This window comes from Thalassophryne amazonica, chromosome 1 (genome assembly GCF_902500255.1).
Source record: "Thalassophryne amazonica chromosome 1, fThaAma1.1, whole genome shotgun sequence".
In the NCBI taxonomy this organism is placed as follows: Eukaryota; Metazoa; Chordata; class Actinopteri; order Batrachoidiformes; family Batrachoididae; genus Thalassophryne; species Thalassophryne amazonica.
Window position 1 is genome coordinate 139,742,920 of NC_047103.1, and position 23,064 is coordinate 139,765,983.

A 23,064-nucleotide genomic window follows, 5' to 3' on the forward strand; every position below is an offset into this window, starting at 1 on the left:
AAAAGTTTTAGATCTTTGAGATCATCTCAAACAAAATGGGAGCAAAGCCAAAAGTGTTGCGTTTATTTTTGTTGAGTGTATATATGTTCTCCACTCAGATTGCAATAGCCAATCACAGATTAGCCTTTCTGTCCATCATTTACCTGTATTTTGGCATGCTTGGCGCCAGAAAGTTATGTTGGATCCAAAGTGATCCAAAAAGGCTAGGAGCAAAAGTTATATTGGATCAGTTCCCACTGACCAATAGCGTTAGAGCTTACTGCCAACAGCTAGCCAATCAGAGCACGGCATATAATTATTCATGAGATGACATCACTAATGACGTAGCGGAGGTCAGGAATTTGCTGACAGACGCTGGCTGAAAAAATGGCAAACATGTCAACAACAGCAGAAACTCATCTGTCAGCGAGGTTTGCTGAGTTCACAGAGGAGGAACTGGTGGAAATACTGAACTCCAAGGATGCCAAAAACGCTAAGAAGGTAGACAAGCATGCTACTGACATTTTAGAAGTATTCATATGCTGTTCACAATAAAATAAATTGATCTAATTTACTTGACTCTTTGTTGTTTGCTTAATTTGGGAGAGGGGTGGAGAACATAACGATGGATGGCAAGTCGTCCAACATAGAGAAATATTGGATTCAGAAAAGTTATATTGGACGAGGCGCATACATACATACACACACACACACATACACACATACTGTACATATATACTCAACAAAAATATAAACGCAACACTTTTGGTTTTGCTCCCATTTTGTATGAGATGAACTCAAAGATCTAAATCTTTTTCCACATACACAATATCACCATTTCTCTCAAATATTGTTCACAAACCAGTCTAAATCTGTGATAGTGAGCACTTCTCCTTTGCTGAGATAGTCCATCCCACCTCACAGGTGTGCCATACCAAGATGCTGATTAGACACCATGATTAGTGCACAGGTGTGCCTTAGACTGCCCACAATAAAAGGCCACTCTGAAAGGTGCAGTTTTATCACACAGCACAATGCCACAGATGTCGCAAGATTTGAGGGAGCGTGCACTTGGCATGCTGACAGCAGGAATGTCAACCAGAGCTGTTGATCGTGTATTGAATGTTCATGTCTCTACCATAAGCCGTCTCCAAAGTTGTTTCAGAGAATTTGGCAGTACATCCAACCAGCCTCACAACCGCAGACCACATGTAACCACACCAGCCCAGGACCTCCACATCCAGCATGTTCACCTCCAAGACGTCTGAGACCAGCCACTTGTACAGCTGCTGAAACAATCGGTTTGCATAACCAAAGAATTTCTGCACAAACTGTCAGAAACCGTCTCAGGGAAGCTCATCTGCATGCTCGTCGTCCTCATCGGGGTCTCGACCTGACTCCAGTTCGTCGTCGTAACCGACTTGAGTGGGCAAATGCTCACATTCGCTGGCGTTTGGCACGTTGGAGAGGTGTTCTCTTCACGGATGATGCCAAGGAGATGTGTTGCACTGCATGAGGCAAATGGTGGTCACACCAGATACTGCCTGGTATCCCCCCCCAATTAAACAAAATTGCACCTTTCAGAGTGGCCTTTATTGTGGGCAGTCTAAGGCACACCTGTGCACTAATCATGGTGTCTAATCAGCATCTTGATATGGCACACCTGTGAGGTGGGATGGACTATCTCAGCAAAGGAGAAGTGCTCACTATCACAGATTTAGACTGGTTTGTGAACAATATTTGAGGGAAATGGTGATATTGTGTATGTGGAAAAAGTTTTAGATCTTTGAGTTCATCTCATACAAAATGGGAGCAAAACCAAAAGTGTTGTGTTTATATTTTTGTTGTATATATATATATATATATATATATATATATATATATATATATATTACACATATTCTATTTCTACCTCATTTCTTATGTCTCATACTGTTACAGATATTATTATTATTGCTTATCCTTGCGCACGCTGTTTGATGGACATTTTCCTCTACTTGCATCCATCTTGTGTGTTTTTTAAGAGGTGATGTAACATGAATTTCTCCTCTGTCAGATAAATAAAGTTTTATCTTATCTTATCTTAAATAAAAACTTCTAATCCTTTGTTCTCAACAGGGGGACCTATTAACATATTCTTTTATTTATACTTTATTTAATTTTCAGTTATTGTTTTTATTTTGTTTAAAGACAGAAGTGCACTGAAGGGAGGAAATTCCTTATTCTTTGTATTATTTTCTTGTATTGTTCGACTTGAAAAAAAAAGAACAAGTTTGAAACTGTTTACAATATTTGTTGTGGTGTGTTAGTTTTTCTCTATTGTGGTTTGTCAGCTCTCTAACCTCAAAAGATTGTTTTAATTTGCTTTAAATTCTATTTTTTTAACTCTTTATTTAAGAAACATTGTAGAGAAATGCACCAAAGGGAAGAAATTCCTTATTTTGTTGTATTATTTTATTGTATTGTTCGACTTGAAAAACAGAATAAGTTTGAAACTGTTTACAGTATTTGTTGTGGTGTGTTAATTTTGTTGTATTGTGGTTTGTCAGCCCTCTACCTCAGGAGATTTTAAGTTGTGTTGAGTGATATTTTTTAAACAAAAATGTTGATTGTGATAATAAATTATTTTGTTGTCATGTACAGTGTTTGGCGAAATTCTATCCTAGGTCTTTTGGATCCTTTGGATCTATGAAGCTTAAATATGAAAAGGGATCGGTATCGATATCGGCGATACTGGGCCTGTATTTACTTGGTAACGGATCAATACAAAAATTACCGGTATCTCCCACCTCTAGTTACTGCCACAGTGTTCAAATTGACCAGGAACATTCTTGGGACACAGACCTTGGACAAGTTCAAAGATGACTAACCTTGATCTATTTTAAGAAGTATTTTAAGAAGTTAAAAAGTCACATTCTGTTTGAATCTGATTTGTTTTGTTTTTGGGTGACACAGGTGAGTCAGTCAGTCAGAGCAGAGCTGCACCGTGACGCTAGTGGCTGCTGTCTCCAAAACCACTTTATTTTGTGTATTTATATACATGTTTCTCATATATTATGTAGGCTGGCTTTTAATACTGAGTCGCACGCTGACACTTTATCTTCTATTGTGTTTTCTTGTCTTGTTTTAATTTTTTTATTCTATATTGTTTTTATTTTACTGTAAAGCACTTTGATCACCTTGAGTGTTGTAAAGGGCTTTATAATTAAACATTGATTGATGTAAAAGCTAGCGAGAAATAAACACTTTGGAACCCAATAACACCTATGAATGTATTTACAAGACATTTCATGGATGTTAGCATGATGATGTCACAGGCTAGTAGCTAGCTGCAAAACATGAGCTCTTTATGAAATATTATGTAAAAGCTAGAGAGAAATAAAACTTCTTAAATCAAAAACACTGTTTTTGTAACCTGATAACTGTCTCTGGAGTCATTTACAAGACATTTTGTGGCATTAGCATGCACGCTCACTCAAGGCAACTTCCTATGGAGTTAAATTTGTCTCATTAATACCTGCAAGTACAAAGGGTGATCTTCAAATATTCCTTGATTTGCACAACTTCCGCTCTTGTCAAAAGCTCATGTTTATGCACACACACAAAACCTCCTGCAGTTGCCGTTAAATCATAAATATTGTTTTTGATTGATTGATTGACTGATAGAGGGGCTTTATTGATGTACAAATTGTACGTAAGACAATGGGATCTTATCAATTAAACAACTAGAAATTAGAAAGAACACAATGCTCATTGCCTCAAGTGGAGGAGTTTAAGTATCTCGGGGTCTTGTCCACGAGTGAGGGACAGATGGAGCGAGCGTGAGATCGATAGACGGATCGGTGCAGCATCTGCAGTGATGCGGTCGCTGTATCGGACCGTCATGGTGAAGAGAGAGCTGAGTAGGGGGGCAAAGCTCTCAATTTACCAATCGATCTACGTTCCGATCCTCACCTATGGTCATGAGATTTGGCTCATGACCGAAAGAACGAGATCGCGGGTACAAGCAGCCAAGATGAGTTTCCTCCGCAGGGTGGCTGGGCGCTCCCTTAGAGATAGGGTGAGGAGCTCGGTCACTCGGGAGGAGCTCGGAGTCGAGCCGCTGCTCCTCCACGTCGAAAGGAGTCAGTTGAGGTGGCTCGGGCATCTTTTCTGGATGCCCCCTGGACGCCTCGCTGGAGAGGTGTTCCGGGCACGTCCCATTGGGAGGAGGCCCCGGGGAAGACCCAGGACACACTGGAGGGATTACATCTCTCGGCTGGCTTGGGAATGCCTTGGGGTTCCCCCGGAGGAGCTGGGGGAGGTGTGTGTGGATCAGGAGGTCTGGGCGGCTTTGCTTGAGCTGCTGCCCCCGCGACCCGACTCCGGATAAAGCGGAAGAAAATGGATGGATGGATGGACAATGCTCATATGGCTGATGGTATTTTAGCATTGCGTTGTATTTAGATTTAGAAGTGTTTGTTGCTAACTTTTACAAAATATGAGAAACAGATTTATACAGTTTTGAAACATTTCAAGCCATCTTGGTTTATTTTGTTTGATCAAACAGCAAGGTGATATCACGCTGCCTATTCACTTGGATTGTCAGCTGTGGTGTTGCATTACTCAGTATCTGCATAAAATAGAGTTGTCATCTATTTTGGACCCCCTAGCTAGTGGCAGATTGGCAGTTGTGTCTTGCTGCTGAAAAACTCCTACTCTGAAAATGAAAAACAAGTCTTCGTGTTGCCTCTGTAACTTGCGGCAAACTTAAAATAGCAATTTCTAATTTTTCAAGTAATAAGGATTTTGTGTTATACTGCATTGTTCCAACTGTACGGTGGCCTTTTTTGGGAAAAGACAAATAGTCATCTTATATTCAGTTCTAGATTTTTACATCAGTAACAGCTGGTGGTGTCACAAGGGAAATAAATTTGCTTCCAAAGACTGGCGCCACCCACCCTTGTAACTATCTTGTGCTCCATGACAGACACAGCAGGGTAAGTTCAACAACAACTTTATCATTGCGATAAAGGCAGCAGAGTTATCAAACCACTCAAGCATCCATGAAACAGTGTAAGAGTGTAATGCCTTTTCTTATCATGTAGCCTTTTGTGGAACAGTTTGTCCATTCAGATAAAAACAGTCAGTGTGGACTCTTAAATCCAGGTTAAAGATGCATTTATTTTCTCCTTATAACTAACATGGACTTAGTGGTGTTGAATTATTCCTCTACTTTTCCTTCATATTGGAGATGGACTGTGTCATTGCATCCAATTTTTTGGAGAATATTGGCCAAGTATGGGACTGGGCGCCGGTGAACATTTTGACATTTTGCCTGTAAATGTATATGGATATTCTGCCACATTGTTTTGGTTGCTAGCTGCAATATTTGTTTTGTTTGTGTGACAATTTTCTTCTACCTTGCTTAAATTTATGTTTATCGTTTTAAAATTTAGGACAAAATAAAGTCATCTGTGTTTATTTATTTGTCTGTCTGTGGGCAAGATTACATCAAAACTACTGTATGGATTTTGATTATATTTTCACCACAGATACATATTAGGCCATGGAAGACTCCATTAAATTTTCGAGGTGATCTGGATTTTTAATCAGGTTTCACTTTCTACAGGCTTTGAAGGATTATCTCAAAACTACTTCACAGATTCTCAGCAATATTTGCACCACAGATATATATTAGGAATTATATAACCGCTAAGTGGATCCTTGTCATTTGATTGGTGCTTTGTATGTCACGTGACATGGATTATTCGTCCCATTTGTGTTGCATTGCATTTAGAGTGGAATTTGGTTCCATTTAGCGTACAAATTTGGTTCCATATGGTTGCGAACCCTGCCCACTAGTGCGGGCAACATTTAGCTAAACATGCCGAGTTTGTTTTATTGTCGGACAAGGATTTGGAGGAGCTAATTGACGGTGCAAATTCTCAGACTACACACACACACACACACACACACACATTCATTATTTGTATTTTATATAATGGCTGAGTGGATTCTTGTCATTTGATTGGTGATTTATATGTCACGTGACATGGAATATTCATCCCATTTGTGTTGCATTGCATTTAGAGTGGAATTTGGTTCCATACGTTTGGTACATTGCACTCTGTGTGTGCGCGCACACACACACACACACACACACACAAAACAAATCCACTGTGCTGTAAGCTGTCTGGAGGCATAAAGAGCTGTTAGGAGGAAGTTAGAATGAAAAGCTGGTCTAATTTCTGACATGATTTTTTTTTTTTTTGCTGCACTAAGGAAGTACAGTCTTTTCTTTTGGAAATACACGCGTGCATAATTGCCGCCCCGCTTGTGTGAGTGTGCATGCAGTGCACGCGTGCTCAAACAAGTGGGACGGCACTTAGCTTTAAAACAAACATGGCAGAGGTTGTGTTGCTGACGGAAGACAGTTTGATAGAAGAACTAGCAGTGCCAATTAGCGCTAACACAAAAAAAAAATCCACTGTAAGCCATCTGGAGGCATGAAGAGCTGTTCAGATGAAAAGCTGAAGCTTTGCCTCGTTGAATTACATGTTCCAGCTTTCACCTCATGAAATATTTGTACCATTGAACTCAAACATTCATCATTTGTTTAATGGAAAACTCCATTAAATTTTGGAGGTGATCTGGATTCTGGATCAAGGTTTGCTTTATATAGGCTTTGAAGGATTATGTAAAAACTACTTCAAGGATTCTCATCAAATTTGCACCACAGATAGCTATTAGGGCATGAAGACTCCACTGAATTTTTGAGGTGATATGGATCCAGATTCGCAGATGTTAGAAATCTGCAATTGTTTCTGTTGTGGTGACTTGAGCAGATGGTCTCTCCATTGAGGCTGTTCAGCTAATACTGAACATTGCTGTTGTGAAGCACCTTGGGGCAACTTGCATTGTGATTCAATGCAAGCCAAAGAAAACTGAATGCTGGAAGATGGGGAGGCAAAAAACTTTACTGTAGTCTAAAAGTAAAAGTAAAAAGTAGATAAAAATACAAAATAAATGTCTTTTTATTAGTACCATTTTAATTTGAGAAAAGGGGCTTTTTAAAAATAACATCCTGAACAGGGGTTCATCTTATAGTCAGGTCTGCCATTTATTACAGTGCATCCAGAAAGTATTCCAGGCACTTTACTTTCACATTTTGTTATGTTACAGCCTATGTTACAGTAATTGTTTTTTTTATTCTGTCAAAAGTCTACTCAACACCTCATAATGACAATATTAAAAAGTTGTTTTGAAATTTGAGCAAATTTATTAAAAATAAAAAAAAAATAAGAAATCACATGTACGTAAGTAAAAAGTAAAAGTAAGTAAAGCCCTGGGCCCACTAAATAATGAACAGTGAATAATGAGCCACGCAGCGTGGTTTTTTTTTTTTTTTTTGGTATGAGAGTAGGTATTCAACAATCTTGGGAGAATAGTGGCTCTGAGAGGCAGAATATACAGTTAACAAGGCTCATCTCTGAGCGTGGCGCTAATTTCAAGAAGTTGAAAATTTAGCGACAACAGCGTGGGGCAGTTTGTGTACGAGTTACTACGAAGACAAACGAGGATTTTAGAGGCATGTGTGTGGTGAGGATGAGGCTGTAAACCCCATTGTCCGAGCGCCTGGCAGCTACGAGGGACCGAAGAGGCTATTTTTGGAGAGGCTCAGCCCTCTTGTGCACTACAATTCCACCTGCTTTGTGCGCCGGACGCTGTATATAAAAAAAAATATTTTGTAGCAGATTAAGCATTTTCTGTTAGAGCTGGGATGTTGAAAACACCTCTAATCACTTCTGGAATCGCAGAGGACTGTTTCATTTGGACCCTTTTTTCCTTTCTCTCTGTCATGTACTGAGGTGGAGAATGTATTTGAAACAGCTTAATTACTTGTAATGTTTTTATTGTAATATCATGGTAAAACAGTTGCATGTTCATTCCTTCTATATAAATCAGCTGTAAAAGCATGTTCGCAAAAGAGTGATTTTTCAGACATTAACAGACAAATGCAAAATTAAAAGTTGGATCAAGGTGTCAAAAGAACTAAACCAGTGAGAGGAAGCTCAGAAGCAACTGTCCAGGAACCTGTGGTTCAGTTCTAGCTGGTCTGGTGCATTTAATGACTCTCCAACAGAGCTGAACAGCAGCCTGGCGCACGGCGTACACGTGTCATACTGTAGCATCTATTTTTGAACTGCGTTTAAAAAATGTGACATCTTGAATGGATGCTGTGAATTGAAAACCCACACTTTAAAGGAATCAAGTGTGGGAGGGCTGGAGGTTTGGACAAAACCCATGCCTAAATGTGCACCAACGTCACATTACATGGCTCATATGTGGCTTGACGTGGATCAGATGCAGCAACACGAGCAACTCGAGGCTGGACGGGGCTCAAATGACAGGTCTGTCGTGGCTCACTAGAGGCTGATACCTGGTACATGTGAGGTACAGAGAGGCACATAGAGACGCCTTAGCAGTAGATACATGATAGCTTAAAATGTGGATCATTCTTTAAATAATCGCTGACACACCCATGTGTGGCTCATGATTCAGTGGGACCAAGGCTTAAATAAAGTGCATTTATTTGTCATTGTACACCCGGCACCCGGGGACCGACACCAGATGTAGAGACTCTGCCTTGGTCAGGGGTAGAGAAAGGAGCAGAACCTAAATAAGCATGTTGCTGATTGTGGGAGGAAACCAGGGTGCCCAGAGGAAACCAACACAGACACAGGGAGAACATACAAACTCCACACAGAAGGGGCAGGAAGCAATCCCACAACCTTCTTGTTGTGATGCATTAGCACCAACACTAAGCCATCATATTCACAGGCTTTGCTCAAAACTTTGTTGATGCACCTTTGGCAGCAATTACAGGTCTTCTTGAATATGATGCCACAAGCTTGATGCACCTATGTTTGGGCAGTTTTGTCCATTCCTCTTTGCAGTACCTCTCAAGCTCCACATCCATCAGGTTGGATGTGGAGCATCGCTGCACAGCCATTTTCAGATCTCGCCAGAGATGTTCAATCAAATTCAGGTCTGGGCTCTGGCTGGGCCACTCAAGGGCATTCACAGAGTTGTCCTGAAGCCAGTCCTTTGATATCTTGGCTGTGTGCTTAGGGTCATTGTCCTGCTGGAAGATGAACCGTCGCTCCAGTCTGATGTCAAGAGCGCTCTGGAGCAGGTTTTCATCCAGGATGTCTCTGTACATTGCTGCATTCATCTTTCCCTCAATCCTGACTAGTCTCAGTTCTTGTCACTTAAAAACATGCCCACAGCATGATGCTACCACCACCATGCTTCACTGTAGGGATGGTGCCTGGTTTCCTGCAAACATGATGCCTGGCATTCATGCCAAAGAGTTCAATCTTTGTCTCATCAGACCAGAGAATTTTGTTTCTCATGGTCTGAGAGTCCTTCAGGTATCTTCTGGCAAACTCCAGGTGGGCTGGCATGTGACTTTTACTAAGGAGTGGCTTCTGTCTGGCCACTCTACCATACAGGCCTAAATGGTGGATTGCTGCAGAGATAGTTGTCCTTCTGGAAGGTTCTCCTCTCTCCACAGAGGTATGCTGGTGCTCTGACAGAGTGACCATCGGGTTTTTTGTTACCTCCCTGACTAAGGCCTTCTTCACCCTTCACTCAGTTTTAGCCAACTCTAGAAGAGTCCTGGTGGAGCCAAACCTCTTCCATTTATGGATGTTGGAGGACACTGTGCTGATTGGGACCTTCAAAGCAACAGAATGTTTTCTTTACTCTTCCCCAGATTTTTGTGCCACAAGACAGTCCTGTCTCTGAGTTCTACAGACAATTCCTTTAACTTCATGCTTGGTTTGTGCTCTGCTTTGCACTGTCTACTGTGGGACCTTATATGTAGACAAATACATATGTTTCCTTATATGTTTCCAAATCATGTCCAATCAACTGAATTTACTCCAGGTTGACTCGAATTAAGCTCTAGAAACATTTCAAGGATGATCAGTGGAAACAGGATACATCTGAGCTCAATGTTGAGCTTCTTGGCAAAGGCTGTGAATACTTATGTTCATGTGATTTCTTAGTTTTAGTTTTAATAAAGTTGCAAAAATAAAAAAAAAGACCTTTTTCCACATGGACATTATGGGGTATTGTGTGTAGACTTTTTTTTGGGGGGGGGGGGGGGGGGGGTCATTTCATCCATTTTGGAATAACGCTGTAAAATAAAATGTGGAAATTGTGAAGTGCTGTGAATACTTTCCAGATGCACCGTACAATACAATATTTTGAACAAACTGGAGTCTACTCATTAAAAGCTGTCTGACTTAAGTCATTTCATAGATGAAATTATTTATGTTCCCAGCCATTCAGAGATCAACCAACAATTAAACTAAATGCCATTTGCAGCCTGAGTTGACGTGTGTATTATATAAATATAAAATAAAACTGCAACTTCTTCCTGAATACAGGAATTATCAGTAGTTGCCACGGTGACAAAGGGACCGAAGGGGATGTTGGTTGTGCATCAGTCCCAATGATGACAAACATAACTGGGCAACACTCCCAGCGATGACAAAAACAAAGTGAGGCAGAATGATGGCGGAGGTGTTCTGGGCAAGAATGGAAGTAACCAAAGCCCACAAGCTTTTGTGTGTTGTAGTTTAACTATTTTACTTGTTTGTGTATTTACAACTTTTGCAGATTTTTCACATAAGACACAATGTGAAAATTATGCCTATATCAGAAAATGAAAAGGTAATGAAAATTAAACTTCAGCTAACTGAAACTCAACTTCTGGTCTGCATAGTATTGTAAATATTTGGGTCATTCCATCTAAAATCATCTAAAAAAAAAATACCAGGACACCCCTCAGCTTTATTCTGTCAATTTTATATGTTAATCACATTCCAACATTATGGTGAAATGCCAAATATTAGATCTGTATCTTGAAAACTTTGGAAGTCCCAGCCTTTGGAAATGTTTGTGAATTTTTCACATATCATGAAAACGGTGTTTTCAATCAACTTTGCATGTTAATAATGAGCTCCCTATATGCCTGACAGCTTTGAAACTGCTCATGCCAGGCTAACCTTTGGTGTAGAGTTTGGAAATATTGGCAGTTTTGGTGTATCGAGTGTGATCTGCCTTCCACAAAGGCCTCAATATGGTAGAAAATCCAAAATCTTACATTTTCTTTGATTAGTTCAAAATCAAAGAAAAAAATTAAATACTAGCTATAGCTGTAGAACTTTTTGTATGATGGTTTGTGATATAATGGAACATATCTACACATTTAAATAATATATTAGGTTTTTTAAACAAAATTTGTAGTTGTTGAAAAGAAATGCTAATTTTAGTGTCAAAATATACCAATTTTTATAACCCCAGATGCCAATGTGTACAGTTGACTATCATATTCATATTTTTACCATATATTCTTAAATATCCCAAGATGATATGCTGCAAATATGGTGTTGTTATTGAGCTTTCTTCATGTGATTTTGTCTTCAAATCAGAATGTAGTTGCAACAATATATTTTATTTATTTATTTATTTATTTTTGGCAGAATCATGATAACAAATATGCAATTTAAAAAAAAAAATCTTACAGACTATCTTACTCATAAACAATTTCATTGTTTCACTTAATAAATTACCAAAAATGTTGTAATCTCAACTGATTTTTACTGTTCAGATTTTAAAATTCACACTTGTCATGAAGAACTTTAAAACATATATGTTCACATTTACAATGATTATACAGATACATAGTTTGAATATCTTTCTGGTTCAGAGTTGGTAAAACATCTCTTATTTACCTTGTAAACTGATTTTGAGTGATCTATTTGTTTTACACTGGTTTAAAGAAATAAAATGAGTTTGGTTTTCCTTGCATTGTTGTCTGCTGACAGCAGTATATGTCTGTGCTTGTTTCTTCACAGCACATGACATCATGAGGGGAAATGTGTGGTTACGAGAAGTATGAAGTATTGCCCAATGCTCAGCGACTTAATCCCAGCATGACCTAATTCAATTAAAAGATATTTTGCCATTTTTGTCCATTTTTAAACAGAGTGGGAATATGGTTATTATGGTTTTCCTACTGACACAACCAAGGTGTCGCTCAATATTCATGAAGTGACCTAATCCCAAAATGTCCAGATCCGCCCAAAATAGCCAGTATGCCATGATAATGTGTATATTTATAATCACAAGAGGGAAGCTAAATAACACCATATTTGCAGCATATCATCTTGAGATATGTAAGAATATAAGGTTTAAAATATGAATACAATAGTCTACTGTCCACATTGGCATATTTTGACACTTTTTCAAAAAAAAAAATTTTAAACAACTATTTTGTTAAAACAACCTGGTGTATCATTTAAATGTAAAAAAAAAAAAAAAAAAAAAAAAAAAAAAATGTTCCATTATATCACAAACCATCATTCAAAAAGTTTGACAGCCATAGCTAGTATATTTCTTTGATTTGACTAATCAAAGATACAAACGACTTGTAACATTTTGAGTTTTCTACCATTTTGAGGCCTTTGTGTAAGGCAGATCACACTAGATACACCAAAACTGCCAACATTTCCAAACTCTACACCAAAGGTTAGCCTGGTATGAGCAGTTTCACTGTTGTGAGGCATATAAGGAGCAGATTATTAACGTGCAAAGTTGGTTGAAAACAGTTTTCACGATATGTGAAACGTTCAGAGAAAAATTCCAAAGGCTGTAACTTCAAATGTTTGTAAGACACAGACCTAATATTTGACATTTCACCATAACTTCGTAATAGGAATAACATATCAAACTGACAGAACAGAACTGAGGGGTGACCTGGGAGCCTCTGGGTGACTTGAGATGGAATGACACATTTGTGTCTTGCAGATTTCAGTGCCATCTGTGCTCAGTGTTTAGACATCTAGTAACTTTGATGTGCCAAATCAATCCAAAAGGACCTTTGTTTAGGTTGGGAAATTTCCCAGAGACCTATCTGCCACATGCTGGGAATGTTTGATTTTGTTCCATGGAATAATCTCATCACATGCATGGCGAAGATTATGAGTAGGTGTGTTTGAAGTTAGAAGCATTTTGAAATGAAGTTTTGTCAGGTTTCTTTCATTTTCCAAGTTCAAGGTCTTGGACCCACCAAGCTGGTCTAAACTAAAATGTTAAAAGCACAAATGAACAATCAGTTTCATGCTGACAACCACAGGAGATGAATGGTGAGTTGATGTTGAAGTGTATTAGTTGTTCATATGAATAAAACATTAAGCTTCCATTAGATGAGGTTCTGTACAGAAAATGTGATTGAATTCTAAAAACTGATTCCAATGCAGAGCAGTTAGTTCAATGAGATAGTGGTTGGGCTACCAACATCACTGTTGAGGCAATCCCTTTGGTGGTGGGGAAGACACTAGATCAATTCCCAGTTGGGCTTTCTACATCTAGGGTTGATCTAGAGCCGCTTGTGCGTACATTTGTTTCACATGGGAGTGACGTACGTTGCATGCTGACAGACACCTTCATGGGTGGCTACATCCTTGACACATTCTTAGCCTGGTCTAATGTTTGGGAAAACCCAGAAGATTGGAATATGAGGACCTGCTGCAGCTTTCATCCACCTTCCCAGTTGTTGGGATACAAGCCATCACCTCCATCTGATCCGTCATTGAAGATGTTTCACCAGAATCCCATTAGCTGTCTTTTGTTCAGGGTTCCTGTTGGACCTTTCTGGGTACCGTAGCAGCCACAGGGCACACAAGGTCCCCACCATATTTCAGCCCAACAGGCAATCCCCTACTTGATCCTTTAACCAGACGTCACTACGCGGATGAGGGGTTGGATTTTAACACCATGACATGTAAGCCTGGATTTGATTCCCAGTAACACTACTCGTTTGGATCATTGTACAAGACACTTCTGCGTTGTCCCAGTCCACCTCGCTATAAAATGACCAATAGGCTTGGTTGGGGAAGTAATCTGTGATGCACTGATATCCAGTCCAAGGAGAGTTGTCCACTCGTGCTTCATACTACAGTATCTGAAGGTAACCACGGGCACCAGGATTTGTTACTCATCTATGGTCAGCGATTTTGGATATTGACTTGAAAAAAAAAAATATGTAGTGCTCAAAGTGCAGTTTCATTGCAGGGTAGTTTGTCTTGTTCTTTGAGTTCTGACTTTCTGAAGAAGTTCGGAGTGAAGCTGCTGCACCTTCTTGGCTAAAGATGGAATGAAGCTGGTATCTGATTAGGACATCTTCAGGATGCCTTCGTTTCAAAATTTGTCCTGAAGGAAGTAGACTCAAAGGTAGACCCAGAATATGCCCTGGGTGTTATATCTCCTATCTTGTTTGGAAATACCTTGACATCCCATAGGCCGATTTGGAGTATGTAGAGATCATATTTTTGCCAAAATTATTTTTGCGGGTGGAAAAGATGATAAGAATTATCCCAACAAAGGTAGACCCCCTACTTTTGTAAGTCTTTCTAGAAGGATGGAGCACAGATGGAGTAGGTCACTGTCAAGTCATCAATCTCAGTCAGCTGTCAAACATTTGGTGGTCATTATGACTTGAGACTTGTTGATTCATGACTTGAGAGTGACTTGATGGTGACTTACTCCCAGATCTGGGATGGAGACCTTTGAGGCTGGAATTATGAATCTGTAAGTTAAATATTGAAATAAATGAATGGTTAAAACATAATGGTGTTCATTATGTAGCTGATATATTTTATGCACATGCTATCATCATTAAAAACAAACTATGTTATTATTATTATTATGACAAAAATGCTTACAAACTACATTAGGACTGTACCACTTGAGTATCATGAGCATGTTTTTTTCCCTAAATTTGGCAAATCATTACTAACAGAAGGAGTAGCCTCAGCACATTCAAAGTGAGTGAGCTGACATTTTTAAATGCCAACATATAGGCGGAAACACTTGCATCGTTTATGCACATTTCTCTAAATAGCTATGTAGTTTTTGCACACTAAATTTGCACACTTTGCATTTTGTTGCATTTTTTGCTTTTTTTATATATAGTTTATTCTTATATAAATGTTTGCACATTTTGGTTCCATTTTTTTCTACATTTCATGTATTTTAATTTTGGTTAACTTATAATTGATTTGCATGTTTTACTTTTGTTCCATTTGTGTTTGTTGTTAACCTAATAATGCATACGTGGATCCTTACCATGGGTGAATCCACAGTGACTTTTTGGGGGGGGGGATTGGGGGGCAACAACACTGGCTCAAGTGAACCGGATCACTTTAGTCAGTGACTCAGTAACCTGAGTAAACTGAACAGAGTTTTCCTCCAGTAAACACTAGGCTTCAGGCTTTTGATACAGAGGTAGGCATTGGGTCAAGGAAAAGTTGATTACACTTTGGTACTGATCTGGAACAAGGAGTGGCTCTTTGATTTTTTTTTTTTTAATGTGTGTCTTGATGCTTGATCCTTGCACAGGGAAAGGATGCTTCATGCGCCCACCCACACAAGCCGCCTCATGTTTAGACCTTGGCACAGTTGTGCAGTGGAAGATCCCTTATAATGGTTCTTTTGTCGTCATGAAATGAATGGTTCATTCGGGACACTCAGATGAGGAGCATCACTTGCATTGTGAGAAAACACCAGCTTTGACATTTTGGCCATGTGGCGTGTTTCTCTTGGTGTGATCATCAGCAGCTGGCGAAGGTCAAGGAGATATCCACCCTTCAGTGGGGCTGTAGCAGATAGATGGTAACTTTTAATCAATGATCTGTTGCTGACATGGAGTGACTGAGCTTTTCTTTTTCTAATAAGGTCAGTTGGCATTGTGTATTTGTATCAAAGCACGAGTTATTGCACGTCTTCACTGTCTATTATCAGCAGTCTACATTATCGTTTCAAACCATATTTATACATAGAGGGGATTAACACTCTGGTGTCCTAGATTAGGGTATGGATGCTCACTAATTAGACAACAGACTGTTGCCGTCACTGTTTGTTCATGTGGGGTTGTTTGTCCTGGCAGGTTGTATGGTTGAGGCCCTGTCTCCTCTGTGTCTCACTTCACAGTTATTGCCTTCACCACTTGTCATTCATTCTTGTCTGTCTTCATGTTGTTTTGGTGGTCAGCCCTTCCTGATAGAAGTTATTGGTTGGCTTTGAGTAGGATGTTGAAGGGTGATCGGGAAGGGTGGATGGGGGTCTCACACACACACACACACACACACACACCACGTTCACTCACGGACTACATGCCTTCTGTCTTGCAAGAATAAACTGCATATATGTGTATTAATGTTCATAAATGGTTCTGCCAGTGTGGCACTTACCATTACTATATATGTAGACAGGGGGAAATTATATATATATATATATATATATATATATATATATATATATATATATATATATATATATATATATATCCACCCCTGTGAAAAAAGAATAGCCCCATTTGGTTTGGTTTGTTGGTGCCATCTGCCAGCCAATCCAGGAAAGAAGAAAACCGGTGTAATACTATAGAACAAACTACAGTTATTAAAGTTTTGTATTTTACCACGTTTTTACTTTTATTTCATTGTTATTTGTTGTTTTGAATTTAGCTTTGTGGTAGGATGTACATCCCATTATAGTGTAGGGTCATTGTGAACCCGCATATGGGAGGCCTATTTGAATACAAGATGACTAGATTGTTTCGTTCAGATCACATGATCCCTTGAATGAGTATTGATTTCATCTGACGTCACGCTGCCCAACCAGCAGTGGGCCAAAATGTTTGAGGGATTCCTTGCAACCAATCACCTCAGCATGTGGTTTTACTGATGTGTGGAAATCACCTAGTTGTTCGGATGTTGGGGAAGACTATTGTTCCAATCATCAAGTATCAATCATCATGTCTTGGACAACCAACGAAAAGACATTTTGCCTGGAGGCCTATTTTGCCAACAAGTCATACTATTTGGAGCAGAATTTTGAAAGAACATGACTTTTATGCAAAGTGACCAAGATAACTCAAACTTTGGGGAATGACGGTAGGATTTATTACAAATTTATGGGTTCTGGGTTTTTGTTTTTTTTTTTTTTTGTTTTTTTTTGGGTCACCCTATATTGCATTTCCACTTATGCACTCCCCAGTGCCACCACAATGTCCCAAGAACCAAGACCTTCAACAGGTCAAACTGGACAGGAAAAGGAAGCAAAAAATGAGCAATTGTCATTGCAAAGCTGAAGGAGGAGGCTGTGACTTTAAAGAGAGGAAATGGAGTTTGAGAAGTAAAACGGTATAATCAGAGATGACTGGTATTTCATCGCTCTTACAGTCAGATTGTATTCATAAAAAGCATGAAGATTGTGACCTTTGTACAAGCCACAAAAATCCATCATCTCTCATTTTTAGAAATTCCTCATGCAGATCTTTCTGCATCCATGATGGTGCATCACGAAGGGACTAAAAAAGTAATAAAACAGAAAAACTGCAAAGACATCTGCAGTCTTTACAGAAAAAAAGAAAAGCAGATTAATTTTTGTGCACTCCCGCTTTTAAACCAATCTTCCTGCACAGTAAAATTGCAGTTTTGCAGCATCATTAGAGCTACAGATTTCATTTTAGGTCCATTATAGAAATACATGTGGACATGTTTCTCACCCTCTGGTTTGCACGACACATTTTCTCTCCAATGTTTCTCAGTGCAGTGAAGCAGTCTTACATGTGATCCAAACAAACAAACAAACATCAAACGTCCCTCAGGTGCAGTGACGGCAGATTGTAGTCATCGGAAACAAGACTTTCATATCCAAAATAAAATAGACATTTTATGTCTTGGCCACTGACTTCTGGGATAGACTCCCTTAAATGGAATAAGTGGGTATAAAAATGATCCAATGAAAAATTAGAAAACTAGAATGATCCAAGAACACACACCTCCACAACACTTCATGCATGTATCTGCCATCAATATGTATATGTCACGGACATGAACAAGCAAAGCTCTTCAGCATCTCACCATGTCTTTGAGGTCCTTAAGACATTTTTCAGCAAATGTTTCTGGGGAGCATTAGCATGGCTAAAAACCTTCAGCTTCTGGGGGGGGAGGGGGCAGAGGGGCTTCAACTTCCAGACCCCCCAACTACAGCACTCTTAACCCCCCGCTATTTTAAGCATTTTTCTTTATTTGCCTCTCACATGCCTGGAAAGTCCTCACCATCTTATTTAGGGCTCACACACTCACTCATCTTCAACCGCTTAGTCCAATTAAGGGTTGCAGGGGGCTGGAACCTATCCCAGCAGTCATGGAGCACAAGGTGGGGTACACCCTGGATAGGACATCACAGTGTCACATACAGACAGACAAACAAACACATCCACACCCGCACGCACACCTATGGACAATTTAAAGTTTTCAATCCAACTAACCTGTACGTCTTTGGATGTGGGAGGAAGCTGGAGCACCCGGAGAGAATCCACGCAAACACGGGGAGGACACGCAAACGCTACACAGAAAGGCCACAGGTGGGAATCAAACCCATGCCCTTCTCGCTGTGAGGCAAAAGTGCTAACCACTAAGTCACTGTGCTGCCTCATTTAGGTGTTTCACAATTTATTTTCAGTAAGTGCTCCTAGGGAGCATTAGCATGGTTAACAAAAAAAATCACGCAATTTACACACTAAATAGTCACCAACTGACCTCATGTGCTGTCAATGTTTGAAGAATTATGCCAGAACTATGAAACCAAATTTCTTGAAACTTAGCAAAAGGGTGGGGTATGGGGCAAGAAAGAAATTATTCACTTTCGGAGTGGATCACATTAAAAGGGGCAGAACCAGAACTTTTCACTTTTTTGTTATGGTTCACATCCCTGCTGTGTGTTTCAGTCCTCTGCATCCTTTTAGCATCCAGTGGTGTGTTCTCAGTTTTGAACTTATTCATGGGTAATTTCAGTTTTGTTTGGGTTGGTGTTTTCTGGTCTCGTAATTATTTTTGGGTTTTTCCTTGTGTTGGCTCAGCATTTATTATTTTAAATCAGTACTTGGTTTCAGTCTTCTTTCAGTCACAAGTGGGAGGATGATTGAAGACCCCAATGCAGAGATAAGACAGGAAACAGTTTTTATTGTCAGATCAAGGGTCGTTGCAGAGATTGGTATACAGAAAAACAGTTAAATCTCACAGCAGTATCCATGAGATTGGCAGGCGGATGATCCAAAGAAACAGAGCTCAAAGTCAAAACACAAAACGTAATCAGTGGTAGCTGGCGACACTGGCCAATACACAGGAGGCAATTGCAAAACGCACAAAGAAAAAGCAGGTTCAATAACAAGCCGGCAGCACAAAGGACCACAACAAACTTCAGGTACAACATTCAAACAAGGCCTAAGTAGAACACAGGGATTTAAATACACTGGGAGGCGATCACACAAATTGGAGACAGATGAGAGTAATCATAGCTGAGGTGAGACAGAGGAAGAAAGCTACAGAAACACACTCAGAACAGGTGATCACAAAGTAAAACAGGAAGTGCATAATAAGGACAAAACAAAGACAACATGGAGAACCAAAACCAGGCACAGTCACAAGAGGGAGACAGAGGACACTGTCAGACAAGGACATGAATCATCACAGTTTCAATGTTTTATTGAAGTTTGTTGATCGTGTGTCAGACTTGTTCATTAGGTTTGTCAGTTTAGCCCTACTTCCTGTTTTATTTTGACACGGGCTTCTCTGTTCTTGTTTGGCTTGCTTTCTTCCTGTTTGCTCACACGCCTGTGTTCACTCAGTCGTCTATGCACCTGCACTCAAATGTAAGCACCTTGCAGTTTACTTAAACCCTGCTTTTTGTATTTCCTGGTGGTTGATGTGTCAATTGTCGTTCTTGTGTTTTGAAGGATTCATGGACTCCTTGTTTGTGCTGCAGTTGATGCCTTTTGCGACCTTTTTTTTTATTGCTTGTGTTTACTTTGCAGAGTTTTTATTTATTTATTTATTTTTTGGACTCTTGACTTTGCATTTGATCATTTGATCACCTGTGCATGACCTTGGCTTGACCTCAGCTGTGATTAAACAACAGTGTACTTATCCTACTTGTTCTCTGCATTTGGGGTCATATTTGAACTAAAACTGCAACATCTTTAACATTGTGAGATGAGAAATTTCCAACATTTTTGTGAATTTCCCAAGAGATAATCTCGTCTGAAATCAGAAAAAAATTATGATGATATGGAATATGAAAACTTCTTTTTAATTACATCAAATGCAGTGATCCTTAAATTTAGTTTGAATTCTTATTTCATTGCAGACAGGATGAACACAAGATTTCATGTTTTGCAGGGTCAATGTGCATCTTTTCCTACATTTAAGACCTGCAGCACATTCCAAAAAAGTTGGGGCAGGGGCAATTCCTTTTAAATATAAGGATTAAATCATCACTTTTACAGCCAGTGTTCTTGGCACAATTCATGGGAAGGAAACATGAACATTTCCAAGATACTGAATAAGTCTCTGTCTATTTCCATCAATCATTAAGAAAATATAATCTGTATGGGAAATATTTCAAGTTGGCCATTCTTATTAACTGAGTGGCCATGCTGGTAGGGGACTCATGAGGGAAGACACCCAGACTATTGTTTTCGTTCATATCATCCCAACATTTTCTGACTTGAGATTGTAGTTATTAACACTCTACACATGCTTGATATATATATATATATATATATATATATATATATATATATATATATATATATATATATATATATATATATATATATATATATATATATAAAATGTATGTATGTATGTCAATCAGTTACTGCAGTTCTAAATTACTGCAAGAAATTCTGCATGTTTTATGTCTTGCTTGAAATCTTATTTCACTGACTTCAGCATAATAAACAAACCCCAACTTTCAGGGCTGACAAATTAAGCAACCACCAAACTGCCAAATCTTGCATTTTCTTGAATGGCCACTTGATTGGCTCTAAAAGTGTGTTGGCTCCTTTCAGACTCCTCAAATTAAACTGTCCAAATTTACAGCAGAAATAAACATCTTATGCCAAAAATAAGACTCTACAACTCTACCATAAAACTTCTGAGGTTTGGTATTCCATCCATTGAAGTGTGTGTGTGTGTGTGTGTGTGTGTGTGTGTGTGTGTGTGTGTGTGTGTGTGTGTGTGTGTGTGTGTGTGTGTGTGTGTGTGTGTGTGTGTGTGTGTGTGTGTGTGTGTGTGTGTGTGTGTACATAAAAGGTGCTTTCAATTGAATGACTAATCAGCCATTCACATGGCAGCAACCAGAGGCGATTTTAAACTTCCAGTTTTAGGGTTGTTTAGCACATTTTTAAAATCTAGATGTCCAGAAATACAATTTCCCATGATTTCAGAGTGAAAACATTGCTTGTAAAAGCTGCATTCATTGTCAAAATGATAAAAAATGCATATTAGCAATGGATAACGGCCCATACACAAAATTCCTGCATTCTGGTGCAGTGTATATCACAAATAATTTAATCTCCTAATGTGGTTAGTAATTACAACTTAAGAGCATTTTTTAATGTATAATATATAAATAAATTTTATATATATATATATAATTTTTTTTTTTTGTAGGGGTGCTTGAGCACCCCTAAAAATGGGCTAATTCCACCCCTGGCAGCAACTCAATGCATTTAAGCATCTAGACATGGTGATGACTTGTTGAAGTTCAAACCAAGCATCAGAATGCGGAAGAAAGGGGACTTTGAACGTGGCATGGTTGTTGGTGTGAGACGAGCTTGTCTTAGTATTTCAGAAACTGTTGATCTGCTGGGATTTTCACACATAACCATCTCTAGGGTTTGCACAGAATGGTCGAAAAAAGAGAAGATACCCAGCAACCGGCAGTTGTTTGGACAAAAATGCCTTATTGAGGTCAGAGGAAAATGGGCGACTGCGTGATGCTATTATGTCATTATGGGCCAACATCTCTGAAGAATGTTCCCAACATCTTGTTGAATCTGTGCCAAGAACAATTAAGGCAGTTCTGAAGGCAAAAGTGGTTCCAACCCGGTACTAGCAAGTTGTACCTAATAAAGTGGGCAGAGGAGGGGACTTGTGTTTGTGTGTGTTTAGCTTTGATAACCATTGATCTGGTAACTGAAAAGTTGTCTTTTATGATGCTAAACCGATCAACTGCTAAAAAATTCAACTTTATTACAGATAACCGATAACTTTTACTATTGGTTTGGATGCGGCCACATAAAATTACACAGTCAGATTCTGATAAATCAGTTTCACTTTCACTTTTCGCTGCTGGGTAAATTCAAGGATCACAAACACATAAGAACGCACAAAAAATGAATGGGGGGGACAAAAATCAAATCCCAAACACTGTCATCATCTTTCAAAAGCAGTAAACCACAATATTAGACATACAAACTAAAAACCTGCTACTTTTTTCACACGCTTTGAACCCTGCGGCTTAAATAACCAAGATGCATCCATTAATGCATTGACTGGCAGAGTAAAAGACACTTAGTAAATATAAACTGTTACCTGTTATTTTCAGTGGGATTCATCTGAAGAAATAATCCACATAAAGCATCCTTTTTGTTTTTATCCAAAACTGTGTCTAAACGGTGATGAAAAGTTTCTCTGTACACAGCTGTGCCATGAGAGCTCCTCTTCCCCACTGAGTGTTGGCAATTTAAATTATATTGTCAGCCACAAAGAAATAAAATAAAATGTTAAAATTAGTCCGCTTTTGTTCTTGTGTTGAGCAGATGATAACACTGTAACATCCAAAGTGAACCTGAACTACACTACCCACAACACTCCCTGCATCAACCAACCAATCACATTTTGCACTTAATGATGATGTCATCAGCAAGCGACAGGCAGCCAGTCTGCCACAAACACACAACAGATGGACTAAAATGTTTGATTTTAGGGTTTACAAACATTTTGACTGTTACACTTTGCTCACTTTACCACTAAAAAAAGTTACTGGACTGAAAGTTACCACATCTAAATTTATTGGAAGATAATTGGTCCAATGATTATTTTAAAACTTATCTGAAAAGCTAATCTGCTACCAAAAACATTATTATATATATATATATATATATTGGTGGTTTGT